Consider the following 13969-nt stretch of genomic DNA (forward strand, 5'->3'; position numbering starts at 1 on the left):
TTTTGTTTTTTAGATTCTACATATAAGTGAAATCATGTGGTATTTGTCTTTGTCTCTCTGAATTATGTGACTTTGCATACTATTCACTAGGTCCATTCATGTTGTCACAAATGACAAGACTTCACTTTTTTGTGGCTGAATAATATTCCAGTGTGTGTGTGTGTGTGTGTGTGTGTGTGTGTGTGTGTGTGTGTACCACATCTTCTTTATCCATTTACTGTAGATGGACATTTGGGTTGCTTCCACATCTTGGCTATTGTAGATAATGCTGCGATAAATATAGGGGTGCATGTATATTTTTTTGAACTAGTGTTTTTGTTTAGGTAAATACTCATAGAATTATTGGATCATATGATCTTTCAAAATAGGCTCTTCTTAAGGATAAGCACATACCCCTTTATTCTTAACATGAATCACTTGTGTTGATTCTTGAACTTGTTTATGCCACTTGTTTTTCATTTTGTAACTATAACATTTAATTAAATATTAAATAAACAAAATGTAAAGAGTTTTTATTTCCATGAACACTAAATTTAATGCTTTGGAAAGTTTTAAAAATTTATTTAGCATTGCTATCAAATTAAGTACAGGTGAGAAAACAGAAAAGATTGCGGAAAAATTTAGATAGATTCTGCTTTAAATTGTTCATCTGTGTCTTTAAGTTCTTATTTCACAAATACACAAACAAAACATATGCAAAACAAACAAAGCAAAATAGTACTTGAAGATGTATCTGGATTTGTTTGGGCAAACAATCAACTCAGGGCTCCAGGTAGTAGCCCCATACCAAAGAAATAATCTTGGCCCTACATTTGAACTTTGGCAAATGAGTGGGTGTATTTCTTAACTTAAATTAATATGTTAAAATATATGTGTATGGTTTTTTTATGACTTTAAAGTAGGCTTTAACCTACTTTTTTTGGTTACATAACTAATTATTTAGCTTAATTCTTTTTTAGTCTCATCAGTTCCAATCCATCGGTTCAGAAGCCTTTTCTCCTACAAAAAAATATGAGGATTCATGCTCTAACAACTTGAAAGGTGGGTACACATGTAGGGTGGGTACATGACCAACTCCAGCCCTCTCAGAAAAGAACTAGCATAATATACAGTAGTTGAAATCTTTATAGTCTGAAAAGCACTGTACATATGTTATATATTACTGTAATTTTTGGTGACAATAGAAGGAGTTTTGTAAAACAGGAATACTTTTATTTTAATGGAAGATGAATTATTTGCTCCTTTGGTTTATTTTTCCTACAGTGCAAAGCCAGAAGCACATTTACTTCTGTCTGGAGTTTCCCTGGATGGCAGATGCTTTTGAGAAAGGGTTTCTTATTCCTTTTTTTGTTTTGTTTTCTTATTTTATGATTGTAATGGCAGGTTTAGCAAGAACAGGGAACTTTCAAAATCTGCTCCTTCTACATTTACCATCCCAGAGAATTTCATTCAGGCAAGAGGACTTTCCTTTCTAAGTCACAAGCACACTATAACCCAGGAAAGGAATATCAGCTAGAGATGCTTGGAATTCAAAAATGCCAGCAAGAGTAATATATCCAGATTCAGCTTTTTAGTAAATGCAACTAAAGAATCCTAATGAATATATTGTGTAAAGACAAAAGTAGCCTCCACTTTCAAGAGATGAGAGAGAGGGGCTCATAAAATCTGGGTTTTGTTTTCCAGGATTCAGTTAATTCCAGAGGGGTACATTTACTAACTCCTCTTTTTCTCATTTTTTGGAAAGAATTTATACAATAAAAATTACCTCAAGAATCCTTAGAAATGAAAAAAAAAGTATCCTTAGAAATAGAGCATATGAAAAAATTGTCAAGGGCTATTCGTGTTATTATATATTTTTGTGGCTTGTCTGGTAGTTATCTTTGTGTGGTTCTGTGATCATTTATATGATCTACTCTTAGTTCTCTCATTATGAGAGTCTCTATTCTTTACTGCTATTATTTAAGCAATATATTTATTGGCAATTTTAGATGACAGATGGACATGTGCTCAGATGATGGGTGTGCACATCTGATTTTAGTAAATATCCCACAGTAAACAAATAAATGAATGTTCAGAGAATATCTGAAATGCTGTATTTAAGGTTCCTGTGCACATTTTGTTTAGCATTACAAATTGACTGTCTAACAGAATTAGGTAGAGAAATTATATATCAGATCCATGATGCTTTGTGAATAATTGACTAGCCATACAGGTGCATAAGATTTCAGTTGAGATTTCCTTGTTTTTATGAGGAATATGTATTATTAAAAGATGAAGGGGTGTTCCAGAGATTCCTTGTCATTTTTACAATAACAAAATTTTATGCATAATTTATCACGTGGCCGAAGTTTTCTAAATGTGTTGCCATTGTTGTGATATCATCTATACCACCGTTGCCCCAAGAACAGAGAATTTTATCATTTATTCTGATAGTAAGTGTTATGCTTCAAGCACAATTAGCTCTCTTTTCTTCTGTTCTGGGGATGGATGCTTCCACAGTGCAACACTCTAGCCATCCTTCAGAGCACTCTGCACTTTCACCTTGAAGCATTTGTCACAATTGTAATGATGTGATAACTCATAATGATTCATTTCATATTTGTCACCCCTACTGGATTATAAACTGAAAGCAGTCAAAGTTCATGGCAAAAGTTTAACTCATACTGTGTCCCCAGCACAAAGTAGGTAATTAACGCATGCTTTTTATTAATTAAAGAATGAATAGACAGGAAGAAGTGGAGAAACCTAGGCTTTCCTCCCACTCATTCTTCTCTTAGCTTTTCTAGGGCTTTTGCGCATAGTGAGGGTCCCTTGAGGAGGCAGAGGGCACCCTCCTCCGAACCTCTGCTCTGCCCATACTCAGTCCCTCTTCCTTTGGCTCTAGGTATCAGATATCCTATCACTGTGGACATAAACAGATCGGGACATAATTTATTCTGAGACTAGTAAAGGCTTTAGTGCACTGCCAAAATATCACTGCCTTCACACATGGCCAAGGTCATCCTCATACCACTATTCATGTAGCATACATCCAGACCCTTTCATAGGGAAAATATATTGTGGGAAACTATACTATTTCAAGTACATCCTTAACTTTCTGAAGTTGACCTTAGAGAAAAAAATCAGGAACTTCATACAATTCTCTTTAGTGCCACTGTCAGAAAAAGAACATGAGATAGTTGGAATACAATTCTATTATTCTGATAATAATGTAATCACTCACCAATACAGTACAGTTATAAAATAAATCATTAGAAATACATACATAACATACTAAGTCAGTGGAGTGGGGAAGATAGCTAATGCAGAGATAAACAAGATAAAATAGATAAAAATAAGCATTGACCACTATTTAAGGAAATGCATGTAAAAATCAGGTTGTAATAATAAAAATAATGTGAAACATTGTGAAGACTAATCAAATCTGATGATGAAATGTGGGATTGAAAGTATCTGAAGATTCAAAAACTAAAGCAAGAAAACTAATAGGATGTAAATGCTTAATGTTGAAGAGTGAGGAAAACTTCATGTTATATTATGGTTTGGTGGTTCAAACAATATAAAAAATAATTTATAAGAGATGGTAGAAGAGCTAGAAAGTAGATGTGGCCAATTATAACTTAAAGTCATCAATCAATAAATATCCATGTCTTTACCTAGACTACCCGACCTCGACTATTTCAGTAAGCTTTGAAATGACCCTCCCACTTTCTAAGCTTTCCCACTTGTTTATCAGGCTTCTTTCCTGAGTCTGCCATTACATCACTTTCTCCTTCATGCATTCATATTTCGTAAGGTCCCACTGAATGCCACCTGTTTTCCATGAAGCCTTGTCTGATAACCAGCTGTTAGTGAATGTCTCCCTCCTCTAAAATGTCATAAGACTTTATCAGCACCTTTCTTATTTATGACTCTTAGAACTTTCTACTTTGTATTTTAGTGACTAATGCACATTTTTACAACTTCCTCACTGGTCCATAAATTTTTGAGGGTGAAATTTTATTGTACACTCTGCCAAGCATATTATAATATCCAGCTCACAGCAGGTGCTCAATTGATCAATGTAGACAGTACATGATTTTCAAGACAGTTTTTGTACATGAGATTTTGGAGAGCATTCACCTTTCCCTTTCCTCCCCTTGTCTGCTTTTCTAAACTTGGCTGGGAGGCCCACTCAAGACAGTTCCTCATGAAGCTTTCCATGGCCCCCAAGGTCAAAGTGGTCTCTTCTCTGACATATGTATTCAACATCTAAAATGTTTGGGTCACTGCACCAGACAATTGATACTCATCATGTACTACTCATATGGTAGGTCACCATTTTTATGTGTATCAACCTCCCTCATTCAAGATTGTGAACTTTTCAAGAATAAGGATCACATTTTATACATTTTAATAGTTACTATCCTTTAGTATTTATTCTATATTTAGTAGTTACTGTCAGCCCAGAGTGGTGTTTCACATTTGCTGCTTCTTTTTTGTTACTGAAGTATCCTGAGCATCTAGAACACCACTGGCACATAGTAGGTTCTAAATAAATATTTGTGGAATGTGGTTGAATAAATGAGAAGTAAAAGTTGATTTCTACTAACTCTGAGTGAAAGGTTGAATTTTTTTTTAAAGATTTTATTTATTTATTTGACAGAGAGAGACACCGTGAGAGAGGGAACACAAGCAGTGGGAGTGGGAGAGGGAGAAGCAGGCTTCCCACGGAGCAGGGAGCCAGACGCGGGGCTTGATCCCAGGACCGTGGGATCATGACCCGAGCTGAAGGCAGACGCTTAACGACTGAGCCACCCAAGCACCTGAAAAGTTGACTCTTTTAACAACTGCTTCTAGGAGCTGATTTCTTAGCGATGAGAAGTAGAAAGCAGTGTTAACTTCCAGCACACCTATGCAGCAACAGGCCGGTTAACTGGACCACTTATATAGACATGTTCTTCATGATCCTCATTTCAATTTCTCTTTGACATACTTCCTTTAGGAGCCACATGTCAGAGTGGTCTCTACTTGGAAATATTTGATCATTAATTGTGTAGATCATTTATGCCATTTCCCCCTCAGTCAAGTGATTTTTCTCTGGAGCTCCTGAGTCAATATACCCAATGTGTCCTTCTTCAGCATTTTCCTTATTCTTGTGATGATTGCCAAATTACATTTTAGTCACTTTGAATTCAGACAGATAACTTTGTCTCCTTTCACTCATCATTAATAAGCATATGATAATCACCTAAACATGGAGATGTTGGTTAAGCTAGAGTGTTTTGAGTTCATGTAGCCAAATGCAGTGGTATTTAATCACATGAAGGTTTAGCTTAGAACACTGGTCTGTGTTTCTCTTTTCGCTATTGGAGCCATTACCCTGTAGGAGCCTTCCTTCCTTTCTTCTGGTACTTGCTGAAGATACAACAGGGAATAAGTCAGAAATGTTTCCTGTCCTAATGGGATTAAATTTTTGGAGATTACACTTTTGGAGAAGACTAATGTTTACTATTTTTATTATAATTATTATAAATGCAGCAAAGAAGTACAGAGAACTATGGGAGCTTACAAAAATCTATCCTGGTTGTATTTTGGAAAAGGGGCAGTGGTGTTAATGTTGAGTCATGAAGAGCTAGTCAGAATAAGTGAGGAAAATAGGAGGAGAGAGGGAGGGAAATATTCCAGGAAGAGGGAAGCAAGGGGCCACTTCCCTTGAGTGGTCACTTCTCCCTATATCCATCAGCTAACAAGAATGAATATCTTGTTCATTAAATTGTTAGGTTGGCTTAAAGAGGTATTTGACTCATTACATAAGAAATGCCATAGCATATTAATATAAAATTGTATATATGTTTGAAAGCCTGCATCTTCTTCCATAAATTAAAAATAAAGCAAAACTTGTCAAATCCTGGTCATTTGATACCTAGGGAATCTCGTTTTCTTTACCCTAATTTACACTAATTGGGAGGGGGACAGGCATAAGATTAACTCCTTTTTTTATCCTTAAGATTATTTCAAAGGTAAGTTAAAGGGCAAACTAGTCATTTGCTCTATTAATTTTTCAAATATTTATTAGTTTCTATCCTCAAGAGAACATACATTATTAGTCATTTTCATATTGGTGATTTTTTAATCAACTTTTAAATGGATGTTTTTTTAAAAGTTTTTCACAATTTCTAGTTTCTAGGTTAATTGACATTTCAGTAAATAAATCGTAGTACCCTAAATATAATCCTTGAAAACCAGATTAGAGGGCATTAAAATATAAAAACTGGTAGGGGAAGAAGACTTCACTAAATGAAATGGATGTAATTTAGTTGAAAGAAACAAAATAATTTCAAATTGAAAATTACTATTCTGTGGTAACCCTCCTATAATTCATATGGAATGTGACTTTCTAAAGGCAGGGTTATTGGATTTTTATTCATATTATGATTTGACCCCTTTCTAGAGGAGTGAAAATTTTATGTAACTCTAAAGGCATGGAATATACTTTGGAAAAATATATGTCTAATTTTTATTACTGCAGCTATTTCTAGTGAAAAATATCCTTTGGTCAAGGAATGAGAAAGAATCCTAACTATTATATGTGCACTCTTTTTGCTCATAAAACTAAGCAAGTCTAAAAGACTAAAATTTATCTAAGTCACAACTGTCTGATGAGTGGCATTTTTCTTGCAATAAGATCACAAAGGATATTTTCATCTCTTTCAATTCAGCAGTCAGGTCAAGGCCCCCTAATAGAAGGCTGCATTATTCTTTAGTCCTGCCACTTTTAGTAACATTTACTTCATTCTGTGTTAAGTGAAGGAGAGTAGGTATCACCCTTTATAGGTGCAGAAGAAAATGAGAAACCTTGAGTCTTCTTTCACTCCAAAAAGAGAACCATCAGACCTAACCGCATGACTTCTCCTTTGAGTACGTAGATAAGAGAATGGTCATCTTTCAGGAAACATCATGACTTCTTTGCTTAAAAATGTTGCAGAATTTCTTATTGCCCATATTAAAGGTTTTTAAGCTACTGAGCATCAGATTCACCTGCAGGACTTGTGGAATCATGGATTGCTGGACCTGCCCCAGAGTTTCTGATTCAGTAGGTCTGGGATGAGGTGCATACATGGAGAGTCCTGGCCTACAGGATAACGACTAAAATTCTTATTATGCCTTAAAAGGTCCATCATAATCTGCAGGCAGCAGAGGTCACTTGGGCTCTGGAATCAAAAACCTTGGGTTCTAAGTTCTGCCACTTACTCACTATGTGACCGTGACCAAATTATTTCATCTGTAAAATTGGGCTACTAATAATATTTCTCTCTTAGGGTTGTTATGAATATTATATGAGATAGTACATTGCAGTATGCTAAAAAAAAACAATGTGTCCTACTATGGTAGGTTCCAGATGAATATGAGCTATTATTATCATCATCATCTTTCCCATTTTTTCTTAGTTAGATATCTTATTTTATAAGCATATCAGATTTATTCTAAACCATAGTTACATCATAGCTAATTTTATGTCTTTAAAATGTCTTCAAATGTTCAGTTTTCTCAATATGGTTCCTATCCTTTTCCTACATTCTTCCCATCTTCATCTAGTTAACTCCTATTCATTACTGAGATTTCAACTTCTATGTAACTCTTCCAGGGAAGCACTGACCACATGCCCAGTAGTTACTTAGTAAATATCTGCTGAATACATGAAAGAGTTGTGACTGATGCTGTCCTTTGGGTCTGTACCCTCACGAAGAAAACCTTGTGAAGAGATTTTGCCCCTTAACTGGAAAAAAATGTGCCAAGAATGGAGATTTTGGTTTTATTTTTTTGTTGCTGTTGTTCCACACTGAGGAGAGAACTGAGTGACAAATGATAGCTACAACCTTTGGTGAAGTTCTGAATATCAGAGGAATATGGCAGGTCATATTGTGTAAATATAGGGATTTCAATTTCTTTTATGTTTAGATATGCCATTCTATGATTGTTTCAATACCTAAAAATGGTAAGGCTAAGAAGAACTTGGAAGCATATGCCAACATAGTGTTTTTACCAGTGTTTTTAGGAAGTATGGCTATTTTGTATAACTAACATAGCATAGTAGTTAAAAGCATGGATACATAAATACAGTATGACTTACTTTCTGATGACTTCAGATCCTTCCTTTTCTGGGACCAGATTCTTTCTCTATAAAAGGAGCATAATAGTATTACCAAATAGAGTTATTACAATTGAGATAAGATATGCAAAGCTCTTAGCACTTATTTTTAAGAACAGAAAGAGATAGATTCTTAGCTATTCATTGCTTTATGAAATGGCAATTATGGTTTCCTTCTCGTGCACATTCAATCGAAAGCTAATAGTGTATATAACTCTGCACTGACTTGATTTTATGAAAAGAGAAAGAATTTCAGCATTTAATTGGGGGGCTGGAGTGGGAATGATGACCAAATAGAGTACAAACCAAGTCAGTAATGTGTAGGGAATCTCCATAAAATTCCCATTCAGAATTATTTGGGGAATCTCTAAACCATAAAGCATACAGAAGCACTTCAGAGTTTTACTAGTGGAGAATTTAGGCTGATTTTTCTTTAATGAACTAGTGTAACATTCTATAATATTGTTTCCACATTTACCTATGATGCAGGGTCCTGGGCTATTGCACAGGGCCATCACCGATCTTAATATCAGCTTTCTGCTATTATCCTTTTCATACAGGATCAGATGGTCAGATGAGTCAGATGACTTCTAAGGAGTAAGAGGGAAAATTCCAATGATGCTGAAACACTTGGAATCTGGGTTTCTCTGACCCACTTCTCTCCAGACTGTACTAGCAGCCTTTCCACATACCACCATCACTGAACTTACCAAGTGATAATTGCCCATGTCAGTTGTCATCTTCTTCCCCCCACTCCCCACCATTTTAGCTGATATAACCAAATTGAAGAAACTAAAAAACATTTAAAAATCAGAATATGTGGATCACCGTTCACTGACAAATGCATGAACACAGAGTCTTCACAGTATATGCATAGCCTAAGTGAATAGATGTTCTTGATGCTACTCAATGATTTAAGAAGTCAATGGTATTGACCAGATGGAATTCTAAATAATCACATCTCTAAAATACCATTTAGTGGAAGTCACTCTTTTTCCTTAATAATAGTCATCTAATAGTCTCAGCAGAGAAGCCTTGACAAATTCTTTAAATTCCAGGAATTAGAGCTCTTTTCAGAAGGGAACCTGAAATTGCATGACAGGGGTCAGCCAACAATATAATTTCTTAAGATGCTTTACATTCTCTTCACTGAAACTCGGCAGAGGTGGTATCCCTAGTTGCAGAACTATATGATTTGAAGAAGAATTTGAAGAAGAGTCCTAAGTTCAACTTCTTGCTTTTCAAACCCAGGAGAAAACAAGTTGTTTTATCTATTTTGGGTTAGTAAGAGGAAACAAACCAGAAAGGGATTTTAGTTTTCTCTGTATATTGTAGTCTCAGGGAATTCCCTCCTTTAGACCACAAAGGGGGCTATTAGAGACCGACCTTTTTTGCCCTTCAAGTTAATGTGACTTCTCTTTAAAATAAATTAATTAAAATTCTGTCACAGTATGTCTCTTCAAGTTTCCTCCTCCTCCAAATACATTCTATACACAAACTCAAATGGATTAATATTTTATATCTAATTAAAAATAACGGCAAAAGAGTGCCATATCATGTCACAGTGGACATATATCAACAATGTCTTTCAACTTGAACTCTAGGGAAGAAAGATCTCAAATTCTATGCATGAATATTCAGTAAGTTTTTGAATCTTTCAATAACAAGTTAAGACTCAGAAAGGAGTATCGGTACACACAAAAATAAGAGAATAAACAAATAAAATGAAATTCTGTGTTACTGACAAAGCCATAGAATGTCTGTTATTCCTTCTAACTATGTATCTATACAGCGTAAACATGTAATTGAAAAAGTAAAAATACAGTTCAATTATTTTACCCATGTAATATTGAGCAATATTTAAAATTTTCCCTCCATCAAAGAGACTAAAGTTTCTAGTTATTTAAATATATGCAATATTGTATAAAGCTTGTATGAGAGAATTACTTCTGTTGTTATAAATACGATAATTTTCCAAAATTATTTATGAAGGAAATGACCAACAGATGCCCAGTGATAATACAAAAATAACTCATCACTTGTTTGGGGAGAAATGTAAGTCTCACAACTTGTAGCTTGAAATATATGGACAACTTACAAATTTGGAATAACATTTATTTATTTTAAAGATTTTATTTATTTGTCAGAGAGAGAGAGCACAAGCAGGGGGAGTGGCAGGCTGAGGGAGAAGCAGGCTCCCTGCTGAGCAAGGAGACCGACTTGGGACTGCATCCCAGAACCCTGGGATCATGACCTGAGCTGAAGGCAGACGCTTAGCCAAAGAGCCATCCAGGTGTCCCAGAATAGCATATATTTAATGCTTCAAAATGCCATCAGAAAAAGGATAAGGGAGGAGTAGATTTCAGATAAATAGAACAAAAATCATAGAAAATTAACATTCTAGATATCGCAGCCTCAAGGATAGCTTTGATTTACAAAGCACCATTGAACCTATTTCTTTTTGGTAGACTTTTGGAAATAAAGGAAAGGGAGATTAAGTTTTTATGGGCTCTCATCCTGATCTGGACAATAAAGCTGCTTGGCGAAACCTCCTGAAAAAAAACCAATAGGTCCCCTTTTGGAGGATCTGGAAAGGCCTCCAGGAGAACTTAAAAGAAAAACACCACTGTCTCTTCCAACTCTGATATATATGACATTCTGTATAAATTGACATCCCAACTCAGTTAAAAAGCCATGGTTTTAATAAAGAAAGCTTGAAGTCTGATTTATTTCACAGGATAGCAATCCTATCCATGTTTCTAGAATTTGTATAATGAAATACAGAAATGAATTCAGCCTACAATTCTGGAATTTGTATAATGAAATACAGAAATGAATGCAGTATAAAAAGCCTAAATTCAAGCCTAACTGAATTCATTTCTATAAAATGAAGAGTATATCAAGAGAAGACTACTAATCCTCACAAAACTTCACAAAAAGTTGATATTCAGTCAACAAAAATGATGTCTTTGTTTACTCTTATTCTCATCAATATGAAATTTTCCAAAGACTGGAATGTTTACAACTGCTTCACAGACTAGAGTTCACTGAAGAACATCAACTGTGGATCATATTCTCTCTTAGAACACTTCTGCTTTAATTCAATGGAATTTAATTTAATTCAATTAATTCAAAGATCCTGCATCTGTACAAATTAACCAATGCTCTCAGTATGTGGTTATTGGTTCACTAAAAATGTTAGTTATGAGAGAGTTTGTCTATTAGATGTTTTATTGTCTTGTACTTGTAAGCATAATGATATAGAATTTCAGAAAAGGATGTCAAGTAAAAGTATCCCAAGGGATTTAAACAAAGGAACATGTCTGGGGTAGCATCACAGCTTTGACAACAGTAGTTATATTTGATTTGATTGTAAAAAATATATATGTTTTAAGTGTTTGAGTAATATCTATGCCAGAATTGAATAGGAAATGGCAGAAACTTAAATTCTTATATCTACATAAGCTAATGGGTTCTTATTCACACAGAAGAAATACTGCCTCTTCAAAATGGACTACTATGTTTATCAGTTTACAGAAAAGGAAACACGGAATAGCTCGTAGGAGTTAGGAAAGCAGCTATATACAGAACAAAAAAACAGAAAATTGTTTATCATCTCAAGAATTATTGTCTAGTTGGTATCAATTTGCACAGTTGCAATCATATCAAACAAAGTCCTTCCCCCATAGATTAACATTCATTGGTCAAGAACTGACAAGATAGAATGTAAACCACAGACAACTGGTTTGCTTTGGAGAATAAGGAGAAAGAGCGATGAGCAAAGAGAGGACACTATTGTTTAAAAAACAACAACAACAAAACTCTTCTGAAGTGACTGTTTCACTATTAGGTGTTGTACCCCTAGGCAGGGATGATGATGATGATATTATTATTGTATTTTAATATTTTGAAGGGTATTGGGTTGGCAACATTAATTCCTGAAAACTATTTACCAAATCTATTGTTTTGAAAATCATTTTGGCCAAATCATTGTTTAAGTATACTGGTGTTTTCCATCTAACTTTCGGGCAATGGGAATTCCCTGTGGATTGGAGAGGCCAGGACTGGGGAGTAACTATGGCTTGTGTGCAAGAGCAGAAAATTTCCACAAAGTGAAGCAAGTAGCGTGGAGGACCAAAAGCTTTCAGTGTACTGAAGAAAAGAGTTATTCTACTGTGTATGTCAGAATAGGTAGAAAGACAGCCCGGCTTTATGCTTTTAATCATTTTAACTGGCAGCAGTCAAAATTTCAAGAAAATAAATCTTAAGAATACTGTTTATACAACAGATTTAAGTGACCTTGAATGTTTTTTAAACTCCCAATTTATCATGAACAAACGCGTACCAGGTTCATATGCAATGCATTAATCATCAACTGTATAAAATAAGCTACATAATAAAATTAAATTAAATCACAATTTACCAAAATATTAACATGCTAACAACTTTGTTAAGTCACAGTATAAAAACAAAATGCATAAAACACTAGAATCACTATACCAAACAATGTAATTGAAGTTAAAATGCTATTTTCTGTGGTTCTTTAAGAGAAAATAACAAGTTGTTTACTTTAATGCAGTGACATTTTATTTTGTGATTAATTTTAAAATAACATTGTAAAAACTACAAACTCATTTTAATTTGACAAGCATTTGGTAATTAATTTTCAAACAATGCTATGAGAACCCAGAAAGCACTCTTCCTTTGACATGTATTTTATAATTTATTTTAAAACAATGCTGCACAAATCTGCAAAGGCATAATTCATTTGGGAGTTCATTAATTATGCAAATGAGTTGCAATTAACAAATCTGTTCCAAGGATGGCATTTGCATAATAATGAACTTCATGTTTGTGACATTATTTAATAAGATACCTTTGTGCATTTTTAAACAAAACACTCCTGTGAATACTATATGATGAGATGGGGTTGAAAATGGACATCTACTCAATGAGATTCAAAACTGTATCCAGAAAAATGTTGTTAAAATAAACAGAATTATATATAATTCAAATAATAAATATGGATATTCCGTTTAAAGCACAGGGGTTTTGATTAATCTCAGCTTCCCTAAATAGCATAAGACTTTAATTTACATTTATAAAAACCAATATACAAATAAGGCTAAGGCAAGCTGAATCAAGCAAAACTATAAACTTCTATTTAATATTGCAAGTGAAGGTAGGTCATATACTATACACATGAATCTTGAAATACATATTTTTCAATAGGAAGGAAAATGTAACATCGAATCAGAAGGCCCCTCCTTTCTCAGGGCTTATGGCAGGATGACTATGAAAGTCAGATGATATTCATTTATTCAGTCAGTATCATTAATTGAGCATCTACAATGGCCAGAATGTCCTTAAGTTAGGGCAGATCAAAAGAAGAATAAGACATATGACCCTCAAGTGTCATGAAGCCTAATGAGGGACACAGATATATAAACACCAAAACTCAAAGTTACCTTAGAGAGAGAAATGCAAAGTGTTACAGGAGTACAGATGATAAGAATAACAAACTCAGGGACGCCTGGGTGGCTCAGTCGGTTAAGCGTCTGCCTTCGGCTCAGGTCATGATCCCGGGATCCTGGGATAGAGTCCCGCATCGGGCTCCTGGCTCAGCAGGGAGCCTGCTTCTCCCTCTGCTTGTGCTCTCTCTCTCTCTGACAAATGAATAAATAAAAAATCTTAAAAAAAAAAGAGATACCACCTCACACCCGTCAGAATGGCTAAAATTAACAAGTCAGGGAACGACAGATGTTGGCGGGGATGTGGAGAAAGGGGAACCCTCCTACACTGTTGGTGGGAATGCAAGCTGGTGCAACCACTCTGGAA

General features: G+C 34.8%; 1 long non-coding RNA gene across 1 annotated transcript in view; it reads left to right on the forward strand.

The window, feature by feature from the left end:
• LOC113919818 overlaps window positions 1–13969 on the forward strand; it is a 281270-nt gene that overhangs the window by 227001 nt on the left and 40300 nt on the right. The window contains exon 4 of the long non-coding RNA XR_003519127.1: window positions 960–1041. This is a non-coding gene — a long non-coding RNA (uncharacterized LOC113919818). The remainder of the gene's footprint in view (window positions 1–959; window positions 1042–13969) is intronic.

Source organism: Zalophus californianus, chromosome 3 (genome assembly GCF_009762305.2).
Source record: "Zalophus californianus isolate mZalCal1 chromosome 3, mZalCal1.pri.v2, whole genome shotgun sequence".
In the NCBI taxonomy this organism is placed as follows: domain Eukaryota; kingdom Metazoa; phylum Chordata; class Mammalia; order Carnivora; family Otariidae; genus Zalophus; species Zalophus californianus.